Here is a 12290-nt window from a genome sequence, read left to right on the forward strand (position 1 = left end):
AGATCATCTGCAAGTAATGTGAAGTATTGCCTATTTAAAAATTCATATTGATTCATCTTCGTTAACCTGAAAGATGGATTTTCTTCATTTTTTCCCTTTTATGGATTGATCTTAAGACAAAACGAAAACATTTTATTGTGGTTTAGGTATGAGTTTATGAAGCAAACTAGTTTTTCATTCAACCATTAATCACACAGATTTTGTGATAGGTTTTATGTCAACTTGACTGGGCCAGCATTCTCTCGTGATGTGATCTAACATAGTGTGATTAACTCTGTGATGGACTCTTCTGTGGAGCAGCAAGCTGTTGTGGGAAGAGGGTAGACCACCTCCTTAGTTTGGTCACAGCTTCAATACAACGGAGGGAGATTTCCCTGGAGTGTGGCCTATTCTTAATAGAGAAGGCCAGTGTGTGGAAGCTAGCCCACGGCTTCTGCTTGGTCTGGATCCTGCACCTGGCTCTTTGACCTCCAGTTATATTGTCTGTCCTTCCAGGACCCTTCAGCAGACTACCAATTTTGGATGCTGCATCCACCAGCCTATGGTCTTCCTGCTTAAAGATTCAGAGGCCCCTGCAACAGTGTAAGGCAGCAGAGGCCTCCGGTTTACCATCTGACCCACAGATTAAACTGAACTAGATTTACCTGCTTCTACAACTGTGTGTGGCAGAGTGGTTATGTGTTGGGCTGCTAACCTGAAGGTCGGCAGTTCGGAGCCACTGGCCACTCCACAGGAGAAAGACCTGGTTTTCTATCTCTTCCTATCGATATACTCACATAAGTGCCGCTGGTTTTGCTCTTCTAAAGAACCCAGCCTAACACAGATTATTTCATGACTTGGGTTGCAACCCCTCCATGCATGAGCACCCTCCCCACTTCCACTCTGGGTTCTTCTACCCCCAGGTTTCCTGTCTTTTCCTGCCTTCTGAATTTTGCTTTTGGCAAATGCTGTCTTTGATCTCCACCGCTGACAGTACTGAGAAGCAAGTTCTCCATGGATATTGTTGTTCAATATATTGACCTGCCTGTTACTTGGCTGTCGGGTGCTCTCAGGCAGTGAGTTCAGTTCTGAGGTTGTAGGGCACCTGAGGGACATCGTTCTAGAATTACATCAGTCTCTATCACCCCAATAGGTCTTGCCTTTGTAGGAATTTGAATTTGAATTTTGTTCTACTTTTTTTTTCTCCCACTCTATACATATCATACATTATGATCTGGTCAGGGCTGCCAATAGTTATAATCAGGCACCGTCTGGTTCTTGTCCCAAGGTAATGGAGGCTGTAGTTCATGTGGCCCAGTAGTTCTTGGACTAATTGTTTCCTTCAGGCTTTGGTTTTCTTCTGTCTCCGCTCCAGATGGCAAGCTTTTAAGACCATAGTTTTCAAGATCACCAAACTAGAATATAGAACATTGTCTGTATGGACGAAGTCATGCCAACTGACCTACATGTTTCTAGCCCAGTAACTGTGTCCCAGGAAGTGTTTGGTTATGGCTTAAGACGCTTTCCTGATTGTAGCCTATGTGTGTTGTGTTATATAAGGGTAAGCTGTACAGTATTGCCACCACGATTCCAGTTCATGCATGCACAGGTTCATTCCAAACCTGTGCATTTAACATATTTAAACATGTTTCTGCAGTCAGTGGATGGCTGCAGATAAGTGCTCAGTAATACATTTGTCTTTAAGGTGTCTTTTTTGAAAACTAAAAAATAAAACAAAACAAAAAAGCCAAACTCAATGCCATTGAGTCAATGCCAACTCAAAGCAACCCTCCAGGACAGGGCAGACCTGCCCCTGTGAATTTCTGAGACTGAGACTGCAATCCTTTGTGGGAGTAGAAAGCCCCCTTCTCACTTCAAAAACAGTGACTCCCGAGAGGGTCAGCTGGGCGTGTTAAATTCAAAGTAGAGGGGGTCAGCTCAGAAGGTTATGGCAAATTTGGTGGGAAATCCCAAGGTGTAAAACCTTAGTAGGTTTTCATGAAGGACACAGGCCCTTCACAAGGGTTATCAGGAAGACTCTTTCAGATACTTGGAAAGTACATTGGTGGGAAAAGCCCAAAAAGTTGTGCCGAGGACTTTTTTTCCATCCCGACAATGCACTTGCTCATTCTTCGAGCGTATCAAGGGCTGTTGGGTCCACCAGCATTTCACTGGGAAGGCTGACTCAATTCCCCCGACAGCCATCATCTTGCCCCTTCGGACTTGTCGTTTCCCAAATTTAAACACTGAAAAGGAACACCATTTGAGTCCCTCAAAGATGCTAAAACTGCCTGCTGGATGTGATCGTAAATTGAGGAGTACAGATTTCTGCCGGGAAGTTAGAGAGACAGACACTGCCTTCAGAAGTATAGACACTTAAGCAAAAGGTATGTTGAGAAACGATAGCTTCATATTTTTATATATATATTTTTCTCTTTTTTAACATTTTATGAGGGGCTCATACAACTGTTATCCCAATCCATACACACATCAATTGTGTAAAGCGCATTTGTACATCGTTTCTCAAAACATTTTCTCTCATATTTTTATATTTTTGCCTAATAAAGTATTCTATGATTTTTTATAGCTGTGTTTTTTTTTTACTTACTCTTGGACAAGGACATATTTGTAGCACCTATTTGTGTGGAAATATCCATTGACCAGTTTTCTTTCAATATGACAGATAAAGGCGGGACTTCTACAAGCAAAATTACTCATTTAACACATGTATGACTTGAAGATTTGGAGCTCTAAAATAGTATGTGTAAAATGTTACTAAAATGGGTAAATGTTCATATTTTAAATTCATAAGCAGATTTATTTTAGCAACCAAATACTTTGGAAAATAAAAAAAGGTTACATTTTTCCAGCTAATTTTCTAGTCAACTAATTTCAGCTAACTTCTAGTGAGGTACTATAAGCACCTATTTGGAGAATCTGCTTATTGTTTCAGAAGTATGTTTCATTAAAAAACTATTTTCAATGTCCACAAAAATTACATTGACCTTGTTATTTCACGTTAATCGTTATGTTTTACTATGCTACTCAATTAAGACTTACCTTGTCGGATCTCTAGATGGTGAGTACTCATAAATTAGTTCAAAAGAAACCTACAGCTGTAACATTTCACAGCAAGGCTGAAGTAAACGCTATGTAAATAGCTAATTTACATGAGCTTTGGCTTGAGGGACAGGAGAAAGATGAAAATTTCTACTCGGGTAAAGATTTACAGTCTTGGACACCCACAGGGGCAGCACGACTCTGTCATGTAGGATCATCATGAGTAAGAACTTAATTGAGAATGAGTTTTAGCTTGGGACACTGGAAAATCTTGTTTTATATAATAGCGCTTGTGGACAATTAGAATTGGACCATTTATTAACTGTCATTAATTTGGTAGCTACTGAGAGGCCCTAACCCTAGAAGGCATTAAGAAAAAAAACAGCGACTTGGTGAGGGCGGCGGGACCTTTTCTTCTGATCCCATCTCTTTTCATCATAACCAATCGCAACCCGTTGCCCTGGGAACTGTGAGCCACCAGGGCAGGTCTACCCTGTCCTTTAGGGTCGGTATGAGTTGAAATTGATGCCAGGGCAGTGCGTTTGGAGCTTTGGGGGAGTTTCTTTAGATACCAGGCACCATTTGATATCACTTTTGATGTTTTAAAAGGAAACATCAACAGCCTCAGGAGCCCTGGTGGCACAGTGGACTAAGCACTGGGCTCTTTACCGCAAAGTCAGCAGTTCGAAAACACCAGGCTGTCTGTTCCTGAAGAGACGCACAGCCTCAGAAACTCAAGGGGCAGTTCTACTCCATCCTATCAGGCTTATCGGAATTGACTCGATGGCTGTGAGTTTGAGTTTGTTTTTCTTGTTTTGTTTTCAACAGCGTCTTTGGCTGCGATATAGTTTACCTATACATAGGCCCTCATGAGCACTTTTTAAAATTTATTATTCTCATATATAAACTAAAGACCAACTTCTTTGAAATGTTTCTAATCCCAGTATATTGTTCTATCTTTTAATACTTTTAAAACATATTCTACTTAAAGGTTTCAGGTCATGTAGCCCAACTTTACAAAGCAAGATCTTCATCTTCCCTTCTTTCCCCGAAAAAGCACTGAGATGAGCAGAGACCACGTATTTAAAGATAGGCCCACAACTTCATCTTGAAATTCTAGTGACTGGCCTCACCGGAGGGGATCAGCGGCCACTTGCAAGGCCCATGCTGGTGGAAGTTCGTTTCCTAAACTTCAATTGCAGTTTCCATTTTTTAGGATGGCAGGATGAGGCTCTCTGCGGATCCACTTCTTTGCACATAAGGACAGATGGCAAAAACTATTTTTAAAAAAACAAGCACTTGAAGTTTCTGGAATTTATCCTAAATTCATACAGCAAATGAATTAGCTATTCAAGAATAGCTACTAAAAGTGAAAAAAGCTACTAAAAGTGAAAAAATGATAGTATGTGAGATTTGAGCCACACCCTTCCGTTCCCTTCTGTCCCTCAGCTCAGCTTGACACTGACTCCACTTCATGTGGGTGTGGGCAAGATGGGCTTTTTCTTTCCTCAGCTCTCAGCCAAGGGTTATGACCTCTCATCAGTAAGGCAGGCTGCCAGCCTCTCTCACTCCCTCGAACTCCAAGTTGAACACACAAAAACCCAACCCACTGCCACGAAGTCGATTCTCACGCAGAGTACCTGCGGTGGTAAATCGTTACCAAAGCGATAGCCTCCTGTCTTCCCACTGAGTGGCTGGTGGGTTTGACCACCATCCTTGGGGTTAGCAGCCTAACACTGACCCCAAAGCCACGAAAGAGCTCCTGAACTCCAGGTCACGGATTTCTGGAGGGTGTGATCAGGAAGTCTCTTTTCCTGTCCCCAGCCCCACCCACAGGATGGAGATTCTAGCCCAGGTGGCCGATCAGGGCCAAATTCTCTGTGCTCCAAGGACAGAGGTTCCATGCAGGAGGAGTGATCCAAAAAGATGAAAGGCTCCTGCCCCATTTGCCCTGAGGCGGTAGTGGTGGCGGTGGCAGTCCACGAGAGAGCTGCAACTCTCCCCAAAGAAACTGGCTTTATCTGAAAGAGTTGCTAATGGACATTTTCCTCACCGTGATGTGCCCACGTGTGCAGAGCAGAACCGCTCCATAGGGTCTCAAGGCCGTGGCCCTCAGCTGCAGACCCGTCATCTAGGTGGGCTCAGACTACCAGGCTTTCCTCTATTTCGGGGCTTAGTGCTTCCACGAGCTAGAACGCCTTTCTTCGAAATGGGCTGTGGGCAAGTTCAAGCCAAGAGTGTTCTCAAAATAACAATGCCCCTACAAGTAAAGCTAAGCCATGCTTTGTCCGGTGTCATCTCGTTGATTTCCAAGTCACATGGACCTTATTTACAGCAGAGTTTACAAAACTGCCCGGTCCTGCTGCAACCTCATAATTATTGTTATGTTTGAGCCTCTGTTTCAGCTCCTGTGTCAGTCAGTCCCCTTGAGGGTCTCTCTCTTCTTCACGAACCCCCACTTTACCAATCATGGTCATCTGTTCCAGGGACTCGTTTCTCCTCATCACATGTCCAAAGTGTCTGATACAACGTCTTGCCATCCTTACAGTTAAGTAACATGCTGGCTGTACTTCTTCCAAGAGAGAAGTGTTTGTTCTTTGGGAAGTCCATTGTACTTTCAATATTCTTCACCAACAATACAATTAAGATGCATAAATTCTTCTTCTGTAATTTTTATTCATTGTCCAGCTCTCACATGCATACGAGGCAGGTGAAAACACCACGTCTGAAGTCAAATGGACCCTACTTACTCTTTGAAGTGACATCCTTTCTCTCTAAGATTTTAAATAGATCTTGTGCAGCAGAGTAGTCCAATGCAATGTGTCCTTTGATTTCTTCACTGCTGCTTCCACGATTGCTGATTGATGCAGATAGAACTTCCATGCATCAGAGAGAACCAGGAAAAGAGACCACAAAAAAGCATTCTTCTGGCATCTAAACAAACATCAAAGATTGTCTCAAAGACTATTCTGTCTAAAGTTAATGGGCTAACACTTCACCCAAGATCAAGACTATTGCCATTGTTCAACCCAAGTGGACCCCCTCCACCCCTCATTTGGGCTGACATTCCATCACTGGCCACCACTCAAACCTGAACCCCCTCCTTCACCCCATGTGGACACACTGCTCACTCTTTGCTGGCTCGCCCCCATGTGGATGTACTTCAATCAGCTCCAACTAAAATCCTTGTGATTGAATTATTCCTAGGCAAAGGGGAAGCTGTGTTGAACATTTAGGATTTTCAAAAGTTTTCTTTTTATTTTACCACAACAACAATATATTGAAAGGATGATAAAAAGCCACACCAAAAAGCAAAAAAACACTGTATAGTCTTTCAATGTAAATGTTCATTGGTTACTCTCACTGCCTGGATTTATGGACTTAGAAGGTACTATTTCCTCTGTTTTCTAAAATTACTTCAATTTCCACATTTTCATAGAATCATGAGGTTGTAAGAAACTTGAGATGTCTTCTTTTTTCTTGGCCCCCAAGGAGGGACTAATGTGCCATCCCTTAAGGAGTATTACCTAGGCTTCCATCCTTAAACCAGCATATTAAATGACAATATACTAGGATGACAACAGAATGTTGTCCAACTAGTGTACTTGGGACACATGGTCACCAGGAGGCTCATTCCCTGGAGGACGGCATCATGTTTGTGAAGTAGAGAGCCCGTGAAGGGGGGAGACCCTTGGCAAGATGAACTGCCACAAGACCACAGTGATGGAGTCAAACACGCTGACGAGTTGTGAGACTGACACCGGGGCTTTGTGTCCTGTGGTCCATAAGTCACACAAGTCGGAGTCTACTCAATAGCAGCAAACAGCGGGTGTTTAAAAAATACTTGTTATAGGTGAAAACTGGCATTTTTCCTGTCAGCTAAATATTTCATCATTGATTATGCCACCATGCTGTAATTTTCCTGGGGTGTAGGAGATCTAGATTTTCCATCATTTAGGTGTTGTTTTTCTGAACAGCTTTAAGATAATATTTACATGCAATTTACCTATTTAAAGTATATAATGCAATGTCTTCCACTATATTGAGTTGTGCAACCATCACCACGATCCCTATGAAGAACATTCTCATTAAATACGAAGTTGGCCCTTTACCTATGGTATGCCACCCAGTCTTAGTCTATCACAGTCTGTCTCTATGGGTTGCCTGTTCTGGATATTTCCTATCAATAAAGTCATCGTATGTGATCCTTTGTCATGGGATCTTTCATTTAGCATGAGATTTCAAGGTCCATCCATATTGTTGCACGGAGCCATACTTCCTTTCATTGCAAAAAAAAAATTAAATAAGAATCTATTTTATGAATATATTGCATTTACCATTCATCAATCAATGAACATCTGGAATGTTCCCAAATTTTTAGCTATTATGAATTATTTGGTTGTGAACTGTATGCAAATTTTCGTATGGGTTTGGTTTTCTCTTGGGAATTGAATGAGATTGCTGGGCCATGGGGTAACTCTAGATTTAACTATTCGGGAAACTAACAAGCTGTTTTCCAAGGTGGCTATACCATTTTATATTATCACAAGCAAAGCATGAGTCCTTCAATTTCTCTTCATCTTCACTATGCTTATTATTGTCTGTCTTAGTCTAACAATCTTAGTTTTGATATGTACTGCTTGACGACAAATGATGTTGAACATCTTCTACACATTTATTGGTCATTTCTACGTCTTCATTAGGCAATGACCTACAGAACATGTAAAAACAAAATCAAAACAGGCGAGGACTAATTGGTGGGGGAGCATGTGGGCAGCTGGCAAACAGAAGGCACACATTATGTGTAAAAATACGTATTCATATCCTTTGGCAGTATTTTAGTTAGGTTTGGGTCTTTTATTATTGAGTTGTAGTACTTCATTTTATGTTCTAGATACAAGTCTCTTGTCAAACATGATTTGCAAAATGTTTCAGTTCTATGAGTTCATTTTTAACTTTCTTAATATCCTTTGGTGTGTGATATCATACGGTTAAGTTTGTGCATCAACGCGGGTAGGCCAAGATTCTCAGTGGTTTGAGAGTTAACACTTGCCCTAGCACAAGGTAACCAAAGTCTATCAGTTATAAGCTTCCATCATGGGATAATATTAGGGTGGAATGAAACATCCTTACTCTGGTCACATCCTTGATATGATTAAAAGGAAGTTCCCTCAGGGGTGGGGCCTCTTTCCAATATAAGGACATTGTTTGCTGTGTCTGGATCCTGTATCTGGCTCATAAATCTCTGGCTTTTTGACCTTGAGCCAACAATAGGCCATATTGCCCAACAATCCTGGGAATTGCCAGCTACCTGTCATCTGACTTGCTGACCATGGATTCATCTCCTGCTGCAGCCACCAGCTTGTGGTTTGCCTGTCAATCAGTCATCAGCCCTCCGAGCTACACAAGTCAGGAGAAACCTCCAGCCTAACATCTGTCCCACAGACTTGGAACCTGCCGAGATTTTGACTTGCCCACTTTTACAATTCTGTGAGCCACCTTTTGAATATAAATTTCTATATATTCAGTCACTGGTTTTGCTTTTCAAGAGAACACAGCCTAAGGCAGTGGATAACATGTAAAAATGTTGTTGAAGTCAAGTTCATCTATTCTTTTGTTGCTTGTGATTTTGGCGGCAAATCTAAAACACCATTGCTTGATCAAAGATTGTGAAGACTTATGGTAACATTTTCCTCTGACCCATATAATTTTTTTAGCTCTTACAGTTAGATCTTCAATCTATTTTGAGTTAATTTGGGTATGCAGTGTTGACCTAAAGGTTCTACTCCATTATTTTGGCGGTGGCAATCCAGTTGTCCAGCATCAATTGCTGAAAAGGGGGTTCGTTCACTACTGAAGCATGTTGACAATCGCATTGCAAATCACTTGGTCTTGGACGTGTCAATTTATTTCTGGACCCTCAATTCTATTCCATTTGTCTTTATGCCTATCCTAAAGCCAGTTAGTACTAATTGTAGGACAACACTGTTCTAACTAGTGCAGATTTCCAGTAACTCTTACATTTGACAAGTGTAAGTCCTCCGACTTGGTTGCCCTTTTTCAAGATTCTCTTGGGCACCGAGTCACGCATAATCTAAATGAATTTCAGAGTTAGGGAATTTCTGCCCAGAAATCAGATGGCATTTTATTAGGGATTGTTTTGAATCTGTTAATAAAGTTTTAAGGTACTGCCATCTCAATAATAGTCTTCTAATCCATAAAGATATTATTCCACATATTCTTGTCTTAATTTCTTTCAGCAATGCTTTGTAATTTTCATTAGATTTTGAATTTATTTTCTTAGAATGATTCCTACCTATTCTTTTTAATGCTATTATAAAATGGGATTTTATTCATTTCATTTTTTGATTGTTTATTTCAAGTGTACAGAAATACAGCTGTTTTTTATATATTGATTCTTGTATCTAGCAACCTTGTTGAACTCATTTATTCTACTAGGTTGTTGGGCTTTTTGTTTGTATATTCTATTTACAAGATCATACCATTAACAACTAGAGACTTTCACTTCTTACCAATTTGAATGCTTTTTATATTTGTAACCAATCATTCTGGGTAGACCCTACCACAGTGTTTAATAGAAGTGATGAATTGAAAATTCTTATCTTGTTCCTAAAGTCCAAAATTTGCCTCCTCGGTACCACGATATAACCCTTAAAAGCATTTGCTCTTTCATCAAGTGTCTGCCTTTCAGCTTTGTGTAGTCCAGGAATTCAGCAAATACTGAAGGGGGAAACCCTCAGAGTCTTCAGGCCTACTTCTCGAAGTCTCCTGACTCCTTAGGGTCTTAGGTCTTCCAAGTGCTGTTTGGCCGGCTGGCGCTCAACTCAACTTTCACCCTGTGTAGTTGCTGCCATTTGTTTGTTTGCTTCTCTGATCCTTCGCACTGGCCCTCTGCCAGGGCTCACTACCCAGATTTGGTTTTTTTTTAAAGGGAGGAAGTGTTAGTCCTAAAAGAAGTGGCTACAGAAAGTTTGCTCATTCCTCTGATTAGCTTCTGCTTCATGGTTCCGAAAAGCATCATCAATTTTGATGATTCCGTAGAACAGTCGCATTAATGGCTATGATTTATTACAGCAAGAGGACACAAAGCAAAATCATCGAAGGAAAAAGGTAGACAGGAGTAAGTGTGAAGGAAATCAGGAACAAGTTTCCAAGAGTACTTTCCCCATGGAATCACAAGATGCACATAGTTTCCTTAGCCTGAAACTGTGACACGTGTGTGAAACGTTGTCTGCTAGGGAAGCTCATCAGAGACTCAGTGTCAAAGATTTTTATTGAGTTTTTTATATAGGCAACCTCTGTATAACACATACCAAAGATCTAGACTCTTAAGAAGCAAAGCATATGTTTGCCCAACAGTTTATACACAGTAAACCACCATTATGAGCTAAAGAATGGTGAGAAGAGTCCTATCATCCAAGGTCCCCAATGACAGCCAAGAGTCAACATCGCAAGCAGGACTAAGGGTAGAATCGCAGATGCACTGTGTTAAATCTTATCCGGGTCTTTACTCTGGGTTTGGGGTTCCTGAAGTCTTGTTTGCCTCAGTTCTTTTATACCTTTAAACAGAAATGTTAAACAATTGTATCCAGTATTGCTTGTCCTCAGTGAGTGTCAGTCTGTTTTGGAAGTGTTTGGTTATTTTTCCCTTCTCTGCTGGACATTACATTTGAAATAAGTTGAGCCCTAAATGATGTTCATTTGCTTGCTTTTTCCACTCAGCACAGAGCAGCCTTTGCTTGCTTGCTTGCTTGCTTATTACCAGCCACCTAAGGGGATTCTTTAATCTAATTTCAGGAATTATGATTATTTGAGACTGCTGAATTGTGCATGTGTTGCGGAGAAAGGGAGAGAGGAAGGGTTTACAAATTACTTACTCTTTTGGTTGAACTTTTGGGGGTACCAGCCCAATTTCTTGTACTAGCAGTATCCTTCAGCAGGGAAAACCATTGCTCATTCCACTAAATGCTTCTTCTAGAATCAGCAAATGCCTCCAGGCAAAAAGTAGGCCCAGTGCAGGATTTACCTCTCTAGGTTTTCCTATTATTAAAACAATTTTGTCCAGAATATCTGGCTGTCAATGGAAAATTCCAACTTTATCTAATGGAAATTGAAGTAAATTTCTCTCTTCTTACACTTCTCCCTTTGAAGCAACATTGAAGTAAAGTCCCCATGTATTTATTAATATTGTATTAATTTTGAATGCAGTATTAATATTTATTAATGTTATTATTGCACGCAGTATTATTGCGTGAGTATTAATATTGCACACAGAACATTGAAAGCAGGAAAGGCAACTTTAAATCCAGTTTCAAATTTAGTCTCATCCCCAAGAACAAACAGTTGCTTAACCACGGCAAAAGAGACCCGGCATAATCCATCTGCTGCAAAGTAACTATCTAGTCCCTCCTAGGGAATGCGATCTTAAGGCCAGCTACTGCTTCTGACAGGTTGAGATCCTAGCAATAGCAGTTATTAATGTTGCCTTGGTGACAGGAGAGCCATGTTGCTGAAATCCATGCATAACCATGAACCTCCCAGTATATATAGCCACTTTGTTCATGAGCCAAGTGACACAGGATTATGAAGAAACAGATTTACTGAAATAATCACCTTGACTATCTATTTGATTATTTAGAATTCCCTTCCATTGGGGCATTTGTTAATCATTATGGGAAACAATCATTCTTATCATTAGAGCCCATTTTAAGAAAACCATTCACATATGCAGTTCCTAAAACTTACCATTATTCCTCTAGTCTCATTACTGCTATGTCACTGACCTTCTGGCCATCCACAAATCATAAGATGATAGATCTGTATCACAAGAGCGCTCATCTTCCATGTAAAGCAGACAGGAAATACTGCTCCGATCTGCAGCCACTCTGAAGACTTCCTTTCGTCACTGTCCTCCAGCACCGTCGTTGGTGGTGGTTGTACTACCACAGTACAGGCTAGCTCTTATGGTTAGGTGCCACGGAGTTGGTTGCAATCCACAGCGACCATGTGCCCAACAGAACGCACACTGCCCGGACCTGCACTGCCTTCCTAATTGCTCCGACGCTGGGTGGGCTCAGTCCTTGTTTTCACTGCCCCTCTACCAAGTACGGTGCTCCTCTCCAGGGTCTGGTCTTTCCTGACAGTATGTCTGTCCAAAGTACAAAGGATGAAGCCTCACCATCCTTCCCTCTCAGGAGCACTCTGGATGTACTTCCAAGATTTGTTTGACC

Source organism: Echinops telfairi, unplaced genomic scaffold (genome assembly GCF_000313985.2).
Source record: "Echinops telfairi isolate 266 unplaced genomic scaffold, ASM31398v2 ScPeMD7_23;HRSCAF=83, whole genome shotgun sequence".
Classification (NCBI taxonomy): Eukaryota; Metazoa; Chordata; class Mammalia; order Afrosoricida; family Tenrecidae; genus Echinops; species Echinops telfairi.